Here is a 16,386-nt window from a genome sequence, read left to right as displayed (position 1 = left end):
AACATGGTCTCCTGGATGCACACGCATAGAGCACCAACGAGCTGTCCAACAACATCCCCAGGTGGGGACTGGACCAGAGGTGAACCATCAGCTCCGGCTGTCACCTGACTAGATCCGTCAACCTGCTGGGCAGAGAGAACAGAAGAGGTGTCAGCACAAGGTTTGACAACAGAGACCATTGGTGGCCGGTCTTGATGCTCAGAGGACTCTGTTGAACAACAGTGACATTCGCCAGGTACAGAGGGAGCCTCGGGCATACTGGGGAAGACGGAAGAAGGAGTCCCGTCAACGTGGACATATGTAATTTGCAAGCCGTCAGCCACCGAAACAGGGGTGGAAACAGTTGGAGCAGGAGTCGGGCAAACATCATTCTCACAAACAGTACTAACCATGGGGGCAGCATCCTGAAAATAACGAGTTTAAGAAGTGGGTACTAGGATGAGTCGAGGCTGCCTCTGAGATCCAGGGCGACACACTGGCGTTCCAGAAATGACAGAAGCATAAGTAACCCCGTGCTGAAAGAAGAGAGTCTGGGCTCTCGTTTTTCCTTCAGGAAACGAAACTCTCTCACGTACGAATGGACAAAATCTTCTCTTCAAGGCTGTATCTTGGAAAGTATTTAGAAGAGACATCATGAGGACCTCCACAGTGATAGCATTTAAGGGGTCCTGTACAGTCGCTGGTATGGCTTTGTCCACCACAGGAGACACAGACACCAGGAAGGCCAGTCTCTGCACGACAGCAAAATTGGCTAATGTGACCATGCCCCTGACAATGGAAACATCGCTTTGTGGTCAGCACGTATGGCTTAACAGGAAGTGGCAGCCAAGCTAGTTTAACAGAAGTAGGCAACGTTAGCCTGTCAAATGTCAGGAATAAGGTAGGTGTTGGGGTCAAGATTTTTCTTGTGCAGGCACTCAACAGTTACGACACAGAAGACCATAGTTCCTCCAACAACCGTGCCATTGAGTATCGAAGGAGGTCATGGGAAAAGATGACACCCTTACATCGATTAAACATATTGTGAGGAACACAGGTAACACCTGCACCAGAGACAGAGGTCATATTCGGTAATCGTGAGCTCTCTTCTGGGGAGAGAGATGGAAGCCTCAACAAGGAGGCTTCCATCACTCTGGGAACGGATTTTAGGTTCCCGACCACAGGCTGAAACAATGGCATAGTGCAAGTAAAAATTGTCAATATCTAGTACTAACCCACCCACAGCAGATTTCAGTACCAGATACTTGGCATATGATGCCGGCACCATTTCGTCTGGTGCCAACCCCAGAGCCACACCAACCCGACAGAAACTCCTCCCAGATCCAGCAGAACGCTGAGGCAGAGTTACAATCATTGAAGAAGAGTCCGAAGAATGGTCAGGTCCAGATGCAGTGCCGTCAACAGATTTAATAATATTCCTCTCCATATATCAACAAATAATCTTCATTTCCCCACCCCTCCGCCCACTATGGAGCCCAACAAAGGGATGTCATACGCCAGGGACAACACTGGCGACCCCAGATGTAGCAGAAGAGTATACGTGGGTAACCACCGGGGGTCCAGGACAAGGGTGACTCCAGGATGATAGGAGCCACCAGGCCCCCCAGTGCCCACTTTACCCTAGCCAATGCATGGCCAGCCGACTGACCTGGTTGAGCCTAACCAGCTGCCTGCCTAGCCAGCATAAGGGACCAAACAGGTGTATTGTTAGCTGCAGAGCGCATCACTCAACCCCCTGGACTCCCGTCTCCCAGCATTTGGGACGCCATGCAGGCCAAACACAAGGGGGGGCAAATCCCGCCCTAGATGGCAAATGGGCAGGGACTAACATCACCAGCAGGCCTCCTCCACCAGTGATGTAGGAGATGCTTGGTCCATGAGACCGACAAATGCTGAACCCAACAAAGGTAGGCAGGCCTCCAAAGTAGATGGCACAACCAACCACACCTGAAGCCCCAGCACCATGTCAAGGTGACCCCCCACAGCGAGGCTGTGTTATACAGGGTAAGGTCCGTTATGTGCTTGGTTAGGTGTGCGGGGAGGTCGGGGTATGTGCTTGGTCAGTGAAGGGAAGCAACAACGAAGTATTGCCTGTGTTTTATACTGAAGGTCTATCGAGGTCAAGATAATTGAGCACTTTACTGACCGCGGAACAATCCACAGAACCAGAATGCAGTTCCCTCGGTCTACCAATTTAAGTGAGCGTATGAACTTCGTGTGGCTGTGGGCTGGCGGCATGTCAGCTCGCGCCATAGCCCAGGAGACAGGTGCCAGCGTTGCCACCGTCTGCAGGTGGATCAGGCGCTGGAGGCAGGAGGGTCACATCCAGAACAGACCACGTGGAGGAAAATATCACAGAGGGAAACATAATGTTAAAAAAGGCAATGGATATAAAGGTTTCGTCCCGTCATACTGTAATGTTGCCACGTCAATAAAGGGAGGGAGGTATGTGGCACAAACAGAAGATATTCCTGTGTATGTGTCAGTGACTCCTTGTATGATAAACCACGCGATTTGGATATTAAATTACGCACTTAGAACTATTAATAACACATAAGAATTCCCCCATGAATACATTTGAAGACCAGTAGTATTCAAACCCGATTATGTGTAGTGACTAAAAATGAAGCAAATATCGGTAAGGCCAGTCTATCTGAAGTGCATAGCTCATGAACGGCACGATGATATCCGAACTGATCTATATAATTTGTGCAGTGCCAAGAATGATTGTCATCATCTAAATGTTGATATAACAACAATATTGACTGGGAAGTGTTAAAAGCATGAAATTTATTGCATCCTAAAAGAAAAAGGGCTAACCATCGTGGGAAAAAAAACTTATTGGGTAGTTTCTGGTACCCATCGTCCGTGGGTCAGACCGTGTCGCACAAAGTGTGCACAGATATATATATATATATATATATATATATATATATATATATATATATATATATATATATATATATATATATATATATATATATATATATATATATTCAAAGAAACAACTACCTTCCCTTTTCCGTCTGAAGAACATTTACATTTGACGAATAACAATGAAAACCCTATGTCTACTCGTGCGTGTTTCAGATGATTCGATTTTTCCGCTATGTATTCATTAAACTTTGGGAAGATACATGTGTCTTTGACACGTATTCTCGTCAGATAAGGAGGCTCTCTAGCACCTCTTCCTTAGCGGTTTATTTTTGGATATGACTTACTAACATCCTTTTGTATGCTATTTAGAGTATCGTGATTCTAGAAGGATTTATATAGCAATGGGACAGTAAGATGCAATTAGCAAAACAAATCGTTTAGGAAAAGGTGTTAGGGAAGTGTACATCAATACTGTTGCGTATAATGCTCACCTGAAACTTGTATACTGCATTCTGTAATGATCTATGGCAGGAAATGAGGTCAATGTCAGTATGATATATTCTTAAAGCCAGTATTTATGGCGGTTAATGAAACTCCCTAACACGTTTTCCTATGTGATTTCGTTAGTATATTACACTTTACCGACCTCGCCTGTTGTTATATAAATCCTTCTAATGTCGCCATAATCTTCTTAAATAACCTGCAAAGGAATATTACCCTGTCACATCCAAAAACATATCGCTGTGGAAGGGATGTCACGGAACCTCCTTACCCTACGAGAAAACGGGCCAAGGAGAATAGTAGAGGATTTTTAAAAATTCTGTGCCATCAGTAGCAAAGGACGGACATCTACTCATAACTTCAATGTGATGCCTCATCCTCTTTATACTTGCTACCTAAAGACGATTTTATTAAGCTTTGAGGAGACTATACAAAATGGTTGTATATGATGTCACTGTCATTAATCCCTTCATTACCAAAGATCTTCTCCAGTTTAAATACAGTCATGTGGAGGCAGCAAGAATAGAATGCATATATAACCGTATTGTAGGGGTCAGTAGTAGTAGTACCATTTGTAGCCTTAGGTTCATCTGAAACCTGATCCCGGTGGACTGCAGACTTAAGCTCATCTGCAGTTTACCTCCCCTTCTTTCTGTGGACAAGGAAATAGCTGAGATAATTTTGTACAACCAGGCAGTTGAGCGACCTGGTTTTAAACATGCCACCACCTGAAGGCGTCCCTCTGCAGCACCAGTGTAGGGGTTAATGTGGACAGAAGTAGCCATACTTTGAGGCAGAGACCAAGCAACCCTGTTTCAAGGATGGATGATGGTGATGAAATTTATACCGAAGGGCTACTCAACTGGCGGCCCGCGGGCCTAATCAGGCTCTTGAGACGTTTTTGTTTGACCCCTTGACCAACTCAGAAGAATGAAAATAAACAAATTAATAAGCATAAAACAAAGTTTTTAGGTTTTCTTTTTATTCACGTATCTAGCGGAAAATGCAAACGCAAATAATACATGAATTTCTTTCTTTCTTTTTTCTATGTCTATGCGTTGAAATAGAGGAAAAAAAAATATGGGTATAAAAATATATGGCCCTTTTGTTTATCTGAGTTTCATAACTTGGCTCAACTTCTAGAGCAGTTGAATAGCCCTGCCGTAATTCTTCATAGGCTAACCACGACACTGACAGTGGTAATGTTAAGTAAATGTAGATAAATGAAAATGTGATTGGTTAGCTACAGATCATAATTAAAAGCTGTATTCTTTGGCCCACTTTCTTGTCAGTTAAGGACGCCCTGTAGCAGCTCTTCCTAAGAGATTTATTTTCCTTATTACACCTTACCGTCCTCTTCTGTGTTATGTCAGTGCTTCATGTCTCGCTTCACGTTACATACATACTGTACCAAAGGATATTAGCCAGCCATATCTGAAAATATATAGCTAAGGAAGAGGTAATAGGAAGCCTCCTTGACCGACGAGAATACGGACCTTAGTGTTTAGGACGTTTTACAGAGGCTCAGCATTAGCAGTATCCTTGTGTGTAGTGTACGTGAATGTTCTTTAGTGTAACATAAATTTTAACAGTAAGTACTGAAAAGCTCTAGAATTACAAAATAATATTAAAAGCAAATAACTGTCATTTGGGGACGCGAGGCTGGTGATAATAACAAAGCCAGCACAAATGTCATTTTCTTTAGCAGTGGCATGTTTCGATCCCACCGTGTACAGTCGTGGTAATATTCACCGTGATCCCGTGCCTCAGGCTGGCTCCTTTATGCGCGGCAAGTCACACTGGAGTAAGAGGGGCTGAGAGGTAGGGGCCAGAGAGAGAAGGGAAGGTGGGTGGGGGAACGAGTGATGATGTGTGGGGTGGAGTGAGGGAGGGGAGGGAGAGTAGGTAGAGGAGGGGGAATGATATGCGAAGTGGTGGTCACATTATTTTCTTTCATTCAGGGCATGATATAAGGGAGTTATTATTCGGTAGATAATGCTGCACTATACCTCATATAGCGGCATCAGATAAGTTTTAGAGTGGTGATATCAAGGGCTGGCTCGTGTGAGAATTATACTGACTGACATCAAACATTAGTGCGGAGCCAGATATTTGTGTTTATCCGTGTATTTTGACTTCGGACTTTGAATGGAATGTGGATGGCTTTGACTTCCGTAATGTTTATATAAGAAACGTCCTCTACCATTACATGTGGTTAAATTTTGGAACTAAATATCACAATTATACAACCTTTGACAAGGCTATGTCCATAGTAAATATGATCATTGTCTCGCTATATGCTCTCTCTATACAGTCACCATCATGTCAACTATTTTATGGCATGCCTATATGAAACGGCTATTAAAAATAATTGTCCTTAAAAGGTAAATAAATTTTGTCTCAGCACATGGGTGGATATAATAACGATATCTCTCATAATCTGTTAGAAGGAAAATGAAACAAAATCATACCCAAACTTCCAAAATATATTCATGTCAATGTTTACCGACACTTGTCAAGCCAAGGCAACCACGAAAGCTTCAATAAGTCGTCCAGTGGCCTGCTGCCTTAATAACCTTGTTGCAGTCTTCGCGGCACCGAGGAAACGATGTTGATGATGGTTTGTTGGTTTCGTCTGAAGACCTCCCACTTGTCTTTGGTGTGCTGGAGGAGGCGGGCCCGTGCCCTCTCGATCTCTGGCTCCCACGCATTGACAATCTGGGCCCACACAGCCTCGATGGCTCTGCACTAATGTTTGATCTGCCACGTCAGTACAGTTGTCTCACAAGCCAGCCTTTGATATTACCACCTATCTAAAACTTGTTATCTGACGCAGCTATACAAGTTGTAATGCAGCATTATCTGCCGAATAATAACTCTTTTTATCATGCCCTGCATGAAAGAAAATAGACAAATAATGTGACCTCCAATTCGCATATCATTCTCCCTCCCCCCCCTCCCTCATTGCACCCTCCACAACATCAATCATCCCCTCACCTACCTTCCCTTCTCTCTTTGGCCCCTCCCTCTCAGCCCCTCTTACTCCAGTGCGGCTTGCCGCGCATAAAGAAGCCAGTCTGAGGCACGGGGTACCTGATGACAGGTGATTGTGGCCACGACTGTATCATCAGACCTAGGTACATAAACAACTTTTATTTGTATCTAGCATGCATAAAACAGTACAAAAAAGATGTTGTACATAATGTGCATAGGGAATGATCGAGAAAATATGTAAAATAGCAAAAGTTGACCAAAATGAAAAAAAAAAAAATGAAAACATAACTAAGAAAATATGACGCATTTGCCACAAAAGGGCTAATGGAAAGATATGTAATTTAAACCATAAACAGTGGTTTGGTAAGATTAGGTGGAGTCACGTCGGGTCAGGTTCCCTTTTGTTGTGTCCCTCCATGCTGCTGTTGTGTATATAAGACCTCCACTCTCATGTTTCTGTGTCACTTTCTTTGAATATGTAATACACGTAAGTAATTACTGTCTCGGTTTTCATTTCTCCTGTGGTTAATCTGCATACACATCTTGACAATGAAATAAAGATTCCCCATATATTTTATCTTTATAATGCTCAGGCAGTGATCTTTCTAGAGTGAAGTCTTCAGCCATGAACACAAACACTGGCCGCATATTTGTGCAGAAACGCTCACATTCGCTCTTTCTACTGTCTACTGTTATCTGTGCTGTCTGTAGAGTAACATTTAGACTGAACTTGTTATAGGTATGTAGTACTAAGAACTGCCTACATGCATCATGAGGGGGAAAAGTAGCTTCCTACTGTGATCCTTTGTACAAGTGAGTGAGCATAATATTTGTAATGCTTTTTCCGTCCGATGTGGGTATGGACAGCACACCTGGCACTCCTGGAACATATGCCCCTGGACAGTACTAAAAGGAGATTATACAAAATGGAAAGGATACAGGCGGAGTTTCACAGTTATGAGTAATATAATTTTGGCAAATGTTATAATAGGGACCGATCTGAATATAAATGAAGGTGATGAAAAGAATCTTATACCTCAAAAATGTTATGTTTCATTCAAGGAACTTCAAGTTTATGTTACAAAGACACCTGAACAGTGTCAAAAAAGGCCAGTGGAATTTACTGTAGGAAAAAAAAAATGCCAGAAAATATGAAGTAGAAACGGCCAAATGTGGATTGTAAAACATCTAGGAGATAATAGTCAGCATAATTTAGATAAATGTCTGAATGTCGCCTGTGCACTACAAATATTAAAAAGCAAAACGGATAGACAGTATTATGCAACCAGATATGGCAAAAACAAATACTACAGTATGTAGTATTTTCTGATATAGTATGTATTTTTTTCTGATATGGGCAAATGATTCCTGGACCAAGTATCAGATTTAAAGAAATAATAGATAAAATGGTAACAGAAGAGCAAAATGCTGTAACAAAATGACACACACACACACACACACACACACACACACACACACACACACACACACACACACACCACTCGCCGGCTCAGTGGTAACGCTCTCGCTTAGCATCTGCTAAGATTGGGGTTCGCACGTTGCTCGGGATGCGAAAAGTTTCACTGACAAAGCGGGTGGTCACTGTCCTCCTTGAGCAAGAGGGTGGGAGTGTGCGTGTGTGAAGGTCTAGGTTTTGCCCTTAGATCGGACTATATAAGCTCTCAGCTCTCTTCCGAGAGGGTAAAATGCTGATGATCACATCCATCACAAGATCCTGACGGATCTGATGAAAAATTACACACACAAGTTCAAACTGGTACACTACAACACTATATTAATGAATCATAGCCATCATTATTTAGAGCTGTGGTGTGATGTAGCTGTTAATGTCCCTGTCGTATGCAGTGGTTAGTGTGTCAGTGTGTTCAAGAAGATCTTTAGTGGTAGATGTCAGTAAGGATGTCGCTAGGAATGCTAATGTTAAGATCTGAGTGAGGTGAAAATGGATGTTAGTGTTGGAATGAATATTAAGTGGATTATATAAATACCAGTGAAAAGTGTATGATAATAGTATCAGCACCTCCAGACTCACCTGAAATGTGAACCCAGTGGACTGCCGCCTTTCAGCAGTGTACGTTTTCCTTTCAGGAGAAAGTGAAGTGCCTGAATGAGGTCTGCATAACCAAGCATTTGAGCAACATGGTTACATCAGCGCCGCCACGTGAAGGTGACCCTCTCAAGCACCGAAGAGTGTATAATCGATTGTAATGTGGAATGTGAATAAGCTGAATGTGATTTTTTAAAATAAAAGAACAGAGAAATGAAAAAAATAATAATAATCCATACACCAGATTCCAGGAGTCCTCCATTAATAAAATAACTGTAACAGTTGGACTTGAACAGCTGAAGATTGAAATTTGGGAGGAAACCACTCTGAGGATGCAAGTTTGAATGAGATGATATTTGGGGAATAAAAAAAGTCTGATAGACAGAAGCTCCACAATATGGCAGTGTGACAGCCAAGTCGTGAAAGCCATTAGATGCTTGAGTAGCGTGGGGAACGGCATGGAGAAATGGCATTATGGATGCAACTTCGTTTAAGCATTTGCCATAAAAGAATCTGTTAAATAATGTAAGGGAGGCAACATTCCTTCTTATGTGTAGGGGAGGTATAGTAGGGTTATTAATCATTCTAACACTTTGGTCTGAATTTTGTCTAGTAGTTTTATTGTGACCTCTCCACATCCACTCCACAAGGATGAGTAACAATCCAGCTGAGAGCGCACATGACTTGTAAGTCACATATATAAGCTCGTCAGTGAAGAAGTTACGGGCTTCGTAAAGTAAGCCAACTTTCTTTGAGGCAAATTTAACCCGCGCCGTCCCGAGGACGTACTTCCACGTCCTCACGTTTTGTCACAGCTAATCCCGAGGACGTACTTCAACGTCCTGCAATTGCAAGGTTCATAATTTCCACAATTTTCAATTTTCGCGAGTCATTTTTTATTACGTATACACGGGACACCTGCCTCAACAAGATGCCAGGCAGAGACAATGCCTTACCCAGCATGACCTCCTCCCCCCCCCTGCATGCCCTTTTCTCAGCAATTCACCTGTTATCAGTGACCTGGCCAGTATAGCCATGTCATGCCACGGTACGAAATTCAGGGCCAGAGTGATTCCCCAATCAATGACAATGTGGATGACAAACTTTACATAGCATTAGAGGAAGAAACAGTTAGAAATGATGATCAGGTTATTTGGCAAAAAAACGTCAGGTATTAGTGAGTGAAACAGTGCTTATAATGCCTATATTACTGCTTGAAAACCAATATACTCCTGTACTACATATAAATTCGTAACAGTAAATAAATAAATACCGTTTATGAGTGGTGTGAAATAGTTATCCTCCCATAGAACTCGTTTTCTTTGGAGCCAGCCTGATAGAAAACCCAGTAAGGTAAGGAGGCTCTCCTACCTGTAATGAGTATTTTAAACCTCAGGTGAGCGATTTCTCTATGAATTTTCGATGTTTCTCACCAAAAGCGAAAGTTTTACCCCCCAAAAAAAGGGCCGAAAAATGGTCGGGATTGGGGGGTACCAGTGGTCAAAAAGTGGTCGGGACGGGGCGGGTTAACAAGTGATCTAACATGAGAGGTGCATCTGAGGGCACTGTTAAGTGAAACTCCAAGAATTTCAAAATTTTAGAGATTGGAATATTTGTGGCACTGAAGATAATATATGAATCAGGCAAATACCTGTCTGTTAGTAAACTATATGTATATTGATTTTCTAGCATTAAATGAGACAATGTTATTTTGTTTCCTTGCAGTGGTCTTAGATAAGTCTTGATTAACCTGCCACATGCCAGTGCCGTTTTAAAATGGTCTTACATAATTCTGCAGCCAGTGCCAGTGTCGTTTTAAAATGGTGACTGCATTTTTCAAGATTCGCAGGTAAAAATTGGCAGGCATGAATGGTAACTGTTCCTCTACCGTCCCCCATGCTGTCAAGGCCATACATTCACTCGCTTCCCCTCTCACGCTCGCTCTGCCTCACTCTGGCTGTGTGCCTCACCCAGTGCTGTACATTGTGAAGGCATTTTGTAAATATTTTCATGTAAGTGTAAGTTGTAAATATTTTCTTGTAAGTGTAAGGACTATATAGTGAAGTCAAGTTGTAAATACCTTCTTGTAGGTGCCAGGACTGTATGTAATGAAGTCAGGTTGTACCTATCTTCAGGTAAGTGTAAGATAATTCATTCACAGTGAGAAAGACACGCAAATTGTGAGAGATGCTGAAGTAATAAGTAATCAGAAAAGTGTACTAACCATTGCTGTAACTTCCCAGCATAAATACCTGAGTATACCTCACATAGAAAACGGCTTTCTCTCACTTACGTGGTGAGCATAAGAGAGCGGCTCTACCTGTACACGAGTATGCAGGACTCAATAAAACCGATTTCCGACCCTCGGTGAGCTTTTTAATGGCGAAATTCGTTGTTTCCACATCAAAATCTATCATTTTAGCCAAAAAAAAAAAGTTGAAAAATGGCCGGCACTGGGGTGACCCATAGGGCTAAAAATAGCCGGCACGTGGCGGGTTAATGGAGATTGCTGTACTGAGCTGTGAGTTAGAAATATTAAACTTTGTGAATAGGTGTTTAAATCTGTATGAAATGAGTTAACTACATATGAATGGATGGGATTGTTGGTGACAGATAAAGGATCATTAATATGAATTAGGAATAGGGTTAGAGCCAGAACTGATCGTGGCAAGCCGGCATTAATCAAGTGGAAATTGGAATTTACACCATCTGCAATTACTCTTATCTTTCTGTTGCTGAAATATGAGGCAATATGGTGAACAAAAGTTGATAGGCCATAACAAGGGAGTTTGAGTAGCAGGGAACGGTACCACCGTCAATAGGATGAGGTAGGGAGGTATGTAGGTAGCCAGTTCAACAGGGGAGAACCAGTGTCCATAATGTGGGTGATGTGGGGAATCGTAATACCAACATTAAGTTGAGAGGCATTGGATAGTTAATTGTGGGTTTAGGTATTTTCTCTCTGTCACTCCTGCCCTTCGTCTCTCTTGTACCGTAGGTGAGGGATAGACACTCCTGGATTACAGAGCTTTATTGTGACACACTTATTGTTGGTGTGCTGACAGCTAACCTCCTACACTACCCAATCTTTTAAGCTTCCTTCTGCCTTCTATCGTTTTCTCTGGCTGCTATACCTGACTTCCAGGAATATATACTGCTTGGAGGGGATGTGTGTAATATCTAGTACTTTTCCACCTCATGGGCTAACCGGCTGTTACCAGTTGCCCCACATGTTTGCTGCATATTGTGATCGTCTATCATCTGGAAAATGTTTGCCATACATTCTGTTTGCATTCTGGTTAGAGACTGTGTAAGTCTTCGCCTAAGAACTAGATACTGATATTGGTACCCATTGTGCTATGAGATATATGCTAATTATTACATTTCTAAAATTTTATATATTACATTTTAATGCCTATATATTGCTCGGTCCCACGAAACTGCCGTATCTACGACCTACCTTGATATTACAATGTACTCAGAATAGAGGGATATGTTACACTGATATTTATCTACCTCTCAAACAATCAATGTAAAAACATCATACCTGTTATAATAGTGTAAAATTATAGGAACATAATTGTAGGAACATAGCAAAATATTGTAGTAAATAGTTGTATCATATAACAAATGTGTTTCTCTCTCTCTCTCTCTCTCTCTCTCTCTCTCTCTCTCTCTATATATATATATATATATATATATATATATATATGTTTGCAGTTTTGCCTTTTGCCACTAGGAGAAGTCAGCAGCACCCTTTGTGCGTCAGTGTGGCCCCGGCCGTCTCTGTGAGCAGACATGTTGTTGATCTACTCTTACTATTATAACATGGTGTGTAAGTGATTTGGCGGTTTTGCAATGGCGGACCTCATGGAACAAAGAACCTGCATCAAGTTCTGCTCCAAGATCAACAGGACGGCTGCAGAAACTCACCAGTTGCTTCAACAAGCCTTTGGTGACAATGCCATGTCCCAAAGCAGAACATTATTCTGGTACAAGCAGTTCAAGGAAAGATGAACGTCCATCGAAGACAACGACCGTTCTGGACAAACGTCAAAGGCAACAACACCAGATAATGTCAGAAATGTTCATCAGGCTATCCTTGCAGATCGTAGAGGAACTATCAATGATGTTTGTGATATTGTTGGACTGTCGTACGGGAGCGTGCAATGCATTTTGTCGGACCTGTTGGGCATGAGATTCATCACTGCAAAATTTGTGCCAAGACTGCTGAGTGACGAGCAGAAGGCACATTGTGTTGCAGTTTGCAGGGAGCTCAAGAATCAAGTCAGAGATGAAGTGACTTTCATATCCAAGGTCATAACTGGTGATGAATCATGGGTTTATGGTTATGATTCGGAGACAAAGCAGCAGTCATTGCAATGGAAGTCTCCCAATTCACAGGGAATGAAGAAAGCGTGTCAAGTTTGCAGCAGTGTCAAGTCAATGTTGATTATTTTCTTTGATATCCAAGGGATTGTTTAAAAGGAATTCGCCCCATCCGGTCAATCTGTCAGAAGAAAGTTTTACTGTGAAGTTTTGCAGCGTCTGAGGGAGAACATCTGCCACTAACGTCCAGAACAAGTGGAAGAACAAGGACTGGGTCCTGCATCATGACAACGCCCCGCCCACACATCAATTGTTGTCCGGCAGTTTGTGGCTTTCACTAACACGGTAGTCATTCCCCACACACCTGTTTGCTGGACCTTGCCCCCTGCGAGTTTTTCCTGTTTCCCAAGCTGAAATTACAACTGACAGGGGATAAATTTGACTCGACTGAGAAGATCCAGACAGAAATACAGGAGGTGCTCAAGACCATGATGCCTGAAGCCTTCCAGGGGTGCATGGACTCGTGGAAAAAACATTAGGGCCACTGTATACCTACCCAAGGGGACTACTTCGAAGGTGACAGTGAGAACTAGGAGGTAAGGTAACTTATTTTCCTACAATATTCAAATTACTGGAACTTTTCTGTAGCACCTCACACACACACACACACACACACACACACACACACACACACACACACATATATATATATATATATATATATATATATATATATATATATATATATATATATACATATATCGGCTTGCGTGGGCCGATTACACTTGGTTCACAGATTACACACACATCCAAAGCCACTCCAATGCTACAATACACTTACAAGCACTTCTCACTCTACTTACAATCTCTACCAGACAGCCTAAGCCACTTGGTAGAGATACATTGTCCGTATCGTCCCCGCTTCGGCTGGGATAGGCCGGTCATGCAGTGGACACTCAAACGGCTGATGATATATATATAATATATATATATATATATATATATATATATATATATATATGTATATATATATATATATATAAATATAAATATATATATATATAAATATAAAATATATATGTATATATATATATATATATATATAAATATAAATATATATATAAATATATATATGTGTGTGCGGTGTGTGTGATAAATGGGTGCATAAGAGATGTAGTGGTATCAGAGGTAGACTGCGAGATAATGCTGATTTTATGTGTACGGTGTGTTGGGGTGAGCAGGTGGAGATCGTCAGACGTGAAAGGATTGAACTTGCTGGTGAATCTCTTGAGTGTGTGGAAGAGTTTTGTTATTTGGGAGACATGTTGTGTGCTGGAGGTGGGGCTGGAGCTAGCTCTGTGGCTGGGGTGAGAAGTGGTTGGAAGAAGTTCAGGGAGCTCTTGCCTCTCCTGACATTGAGAGGGCTCTCCCTACGTGCTAAGGGGTCTTTGTATGCAGCATGTGTTAGGAGTGTAATGTTGTATGGCAGTGAGACCTGGGCAGTGAAGGAGGAAGACATTCGCCGGCTCAGACGTACAGAAATGACAATGATTAGGTGGATGTGCAGTGAGTCCCTGCGTCCAAGGCCTGGAGGGGCTGGGTTTACAATGGAAGAGTTGAGAGGTAGGATGGGACTGGAGTGTATTGGTGTTGTCATGAGGAGAGGTAGATTGAGGTGGTTTGGACATGTGGAGAGGATGGGGGATGATAATTGGGTGAGGAAGGTGAGACGTGTTAATATTGGGGGTGGGGTTATGAGGGGTAGACCGAGAAAGACATGGGACGAGGTCATTAAGTGTGACCTTAGGGTTAAGGGACTGAACAGGGAGGCTGCAATGGATCGTGCAGCGTGGAAAGCCACCATTAGGTGACCAAGGCCGACACATGCAAGCATGTTGGAGCCTTTAAAAACGAAACGAAACGATATATATATATATATATATATATATATATATATATATATATATATATATATACACTATATATACACTGTATATGGCTAGTGAGGGAGTGATCGCCCTCTACCTACACAGATCAAAAACCCTCGGGAGCAGGGGGGTGGTTGCTTTCTCAGGCAGAGGAACTCCTTGAGAGTGAAATGGCTGGGAAGCATGCCGGCACGTGACTGGCTACAGCATAGCTGGGTCTTTCGGGTGTGGGCAATGAGGCAAGTTAGCTGCCTACTGCAACTGCAACAGATTGGCGAGGTGTTCAGGAAGTTTGCCAAAGAAACCTTGATGGACTCTGAAAGAACAATAATGGCCCCCAGTCCCGTGCAGCCCTTAAATGGGCAGGGGGTGCTAAGAATCTCACGGTTGCCTCAATTACAATCTAATTCATTTGTTAATGCAAAAAATACAATTAAAATTGGTAACTGGAATGTGAGAACGCTAAATCATGACAGTAAAATCGATGAGTTAGTGAAGGTTTTCAAAATTACGGACTTGATATTTGTGCTCTGACAGAAACTAGATTAACTGGAGTCGATAAGTTGGATTTGGAGGATGGTATACGTTTATTGATCTCTGGCCGACAGGACGGAATGCATTATCAGGGAGTAGGATTGTTGCTGGGTTGTAAGGCAAATAAGGCTTTATGTGAGTGGGATCCTATAGATGAGCGATTGTTATACGCATTGTTTAAATCAAATCATGGCAACATCAGTCTGTTTGTGTGTTATGCACCTACTAATGATGCACTCGATGAAAGGAAAGACAGACACATTTTATGAAAAGTTGCAAGAAGGAGTAGGAAGGGTACCTAGACATGATGTTTTGATCTGCGTTGGAGACTTTAATGCAGTAATGGGCTGTTCAAATGAGGGATTTGAGGCATGTATGGGTAAGATGGGAGTTGGTAGTAGGATGAGTGAAAACGGAGTGAGGTTTGGAAGCTTCTGTCTAGCAAATGACTTAGTCATTGGGGGCACACTCTTTCAGCATTGCAATATACACAAGACAACTTGGGTGTCGCCGTGTGGAAAATATAAAAATCAGATTGATCACATCGCTATCAGTAGGAGGCATAGAAGTTCTCTGCTAGATGTTCATGTTAAACGGGGAGCAGATATTGGTAGTGACCATCAACTCAGCATTGCAAAAATAAGGTTTAAACTTAAAAATCAGAAGAAGGAAAAATCTGGTGTTGGTAGATACGATATTGTTGAGCTTAGAAGGGAAGGAGAAGAAAAGGAGGAATTCAGATTAGAATGCAGAAATAGGTTTTTGGTGTTGGAAACGTTGGAAGAAGGGGAGAGAAGTGTAGATGAGATGTGGGAGGATGTGAACAAAGTTTTGCATGAGACTGCTGAATGTACGATTGGAAGGAGGCATAGATTCAGGAGAAAGAAATGGATATCAGAGGAAACGTGGGATATGATAAAAAAGAGAGGTGAGGCTAAATTGAGAAGTGAGATGCAATGCGTTGATGAACGAGAGATTGAATTAGCAAGAGCTGCGTACTGGAGTTTGAATTCAGAAGTAAGAAGGTTAGCTAGGAGAGATAAAAGAAGATGTGTGGATGAAAAGGTTGCAGAGACTGAAATCTTAATAAACAAAAATGATGGACAGAGTCAAAGAATAGCATATGAATCGATTAGAGAACTGAGTGGTAGAGCA

Source organism: Coenobita brevimanus, chromosome 46, assembly GCF_032717465.1.
Source record: "Coenobita brevimanus isolate Jiangsu-jjx chromosome 46, ASM3271746v2, whole genome shotgun sequence".
Classification (NCBI taxonomy): domain Eukaryota; kingdom Metazoa; phylum Arthropoda; class Malacostraca; order Decapoda; family Coenobitidae; genus Coenobita; species Coenobita brevimanus.
This window is presented reverse-complemented; position numbering follows the sequence as displayed.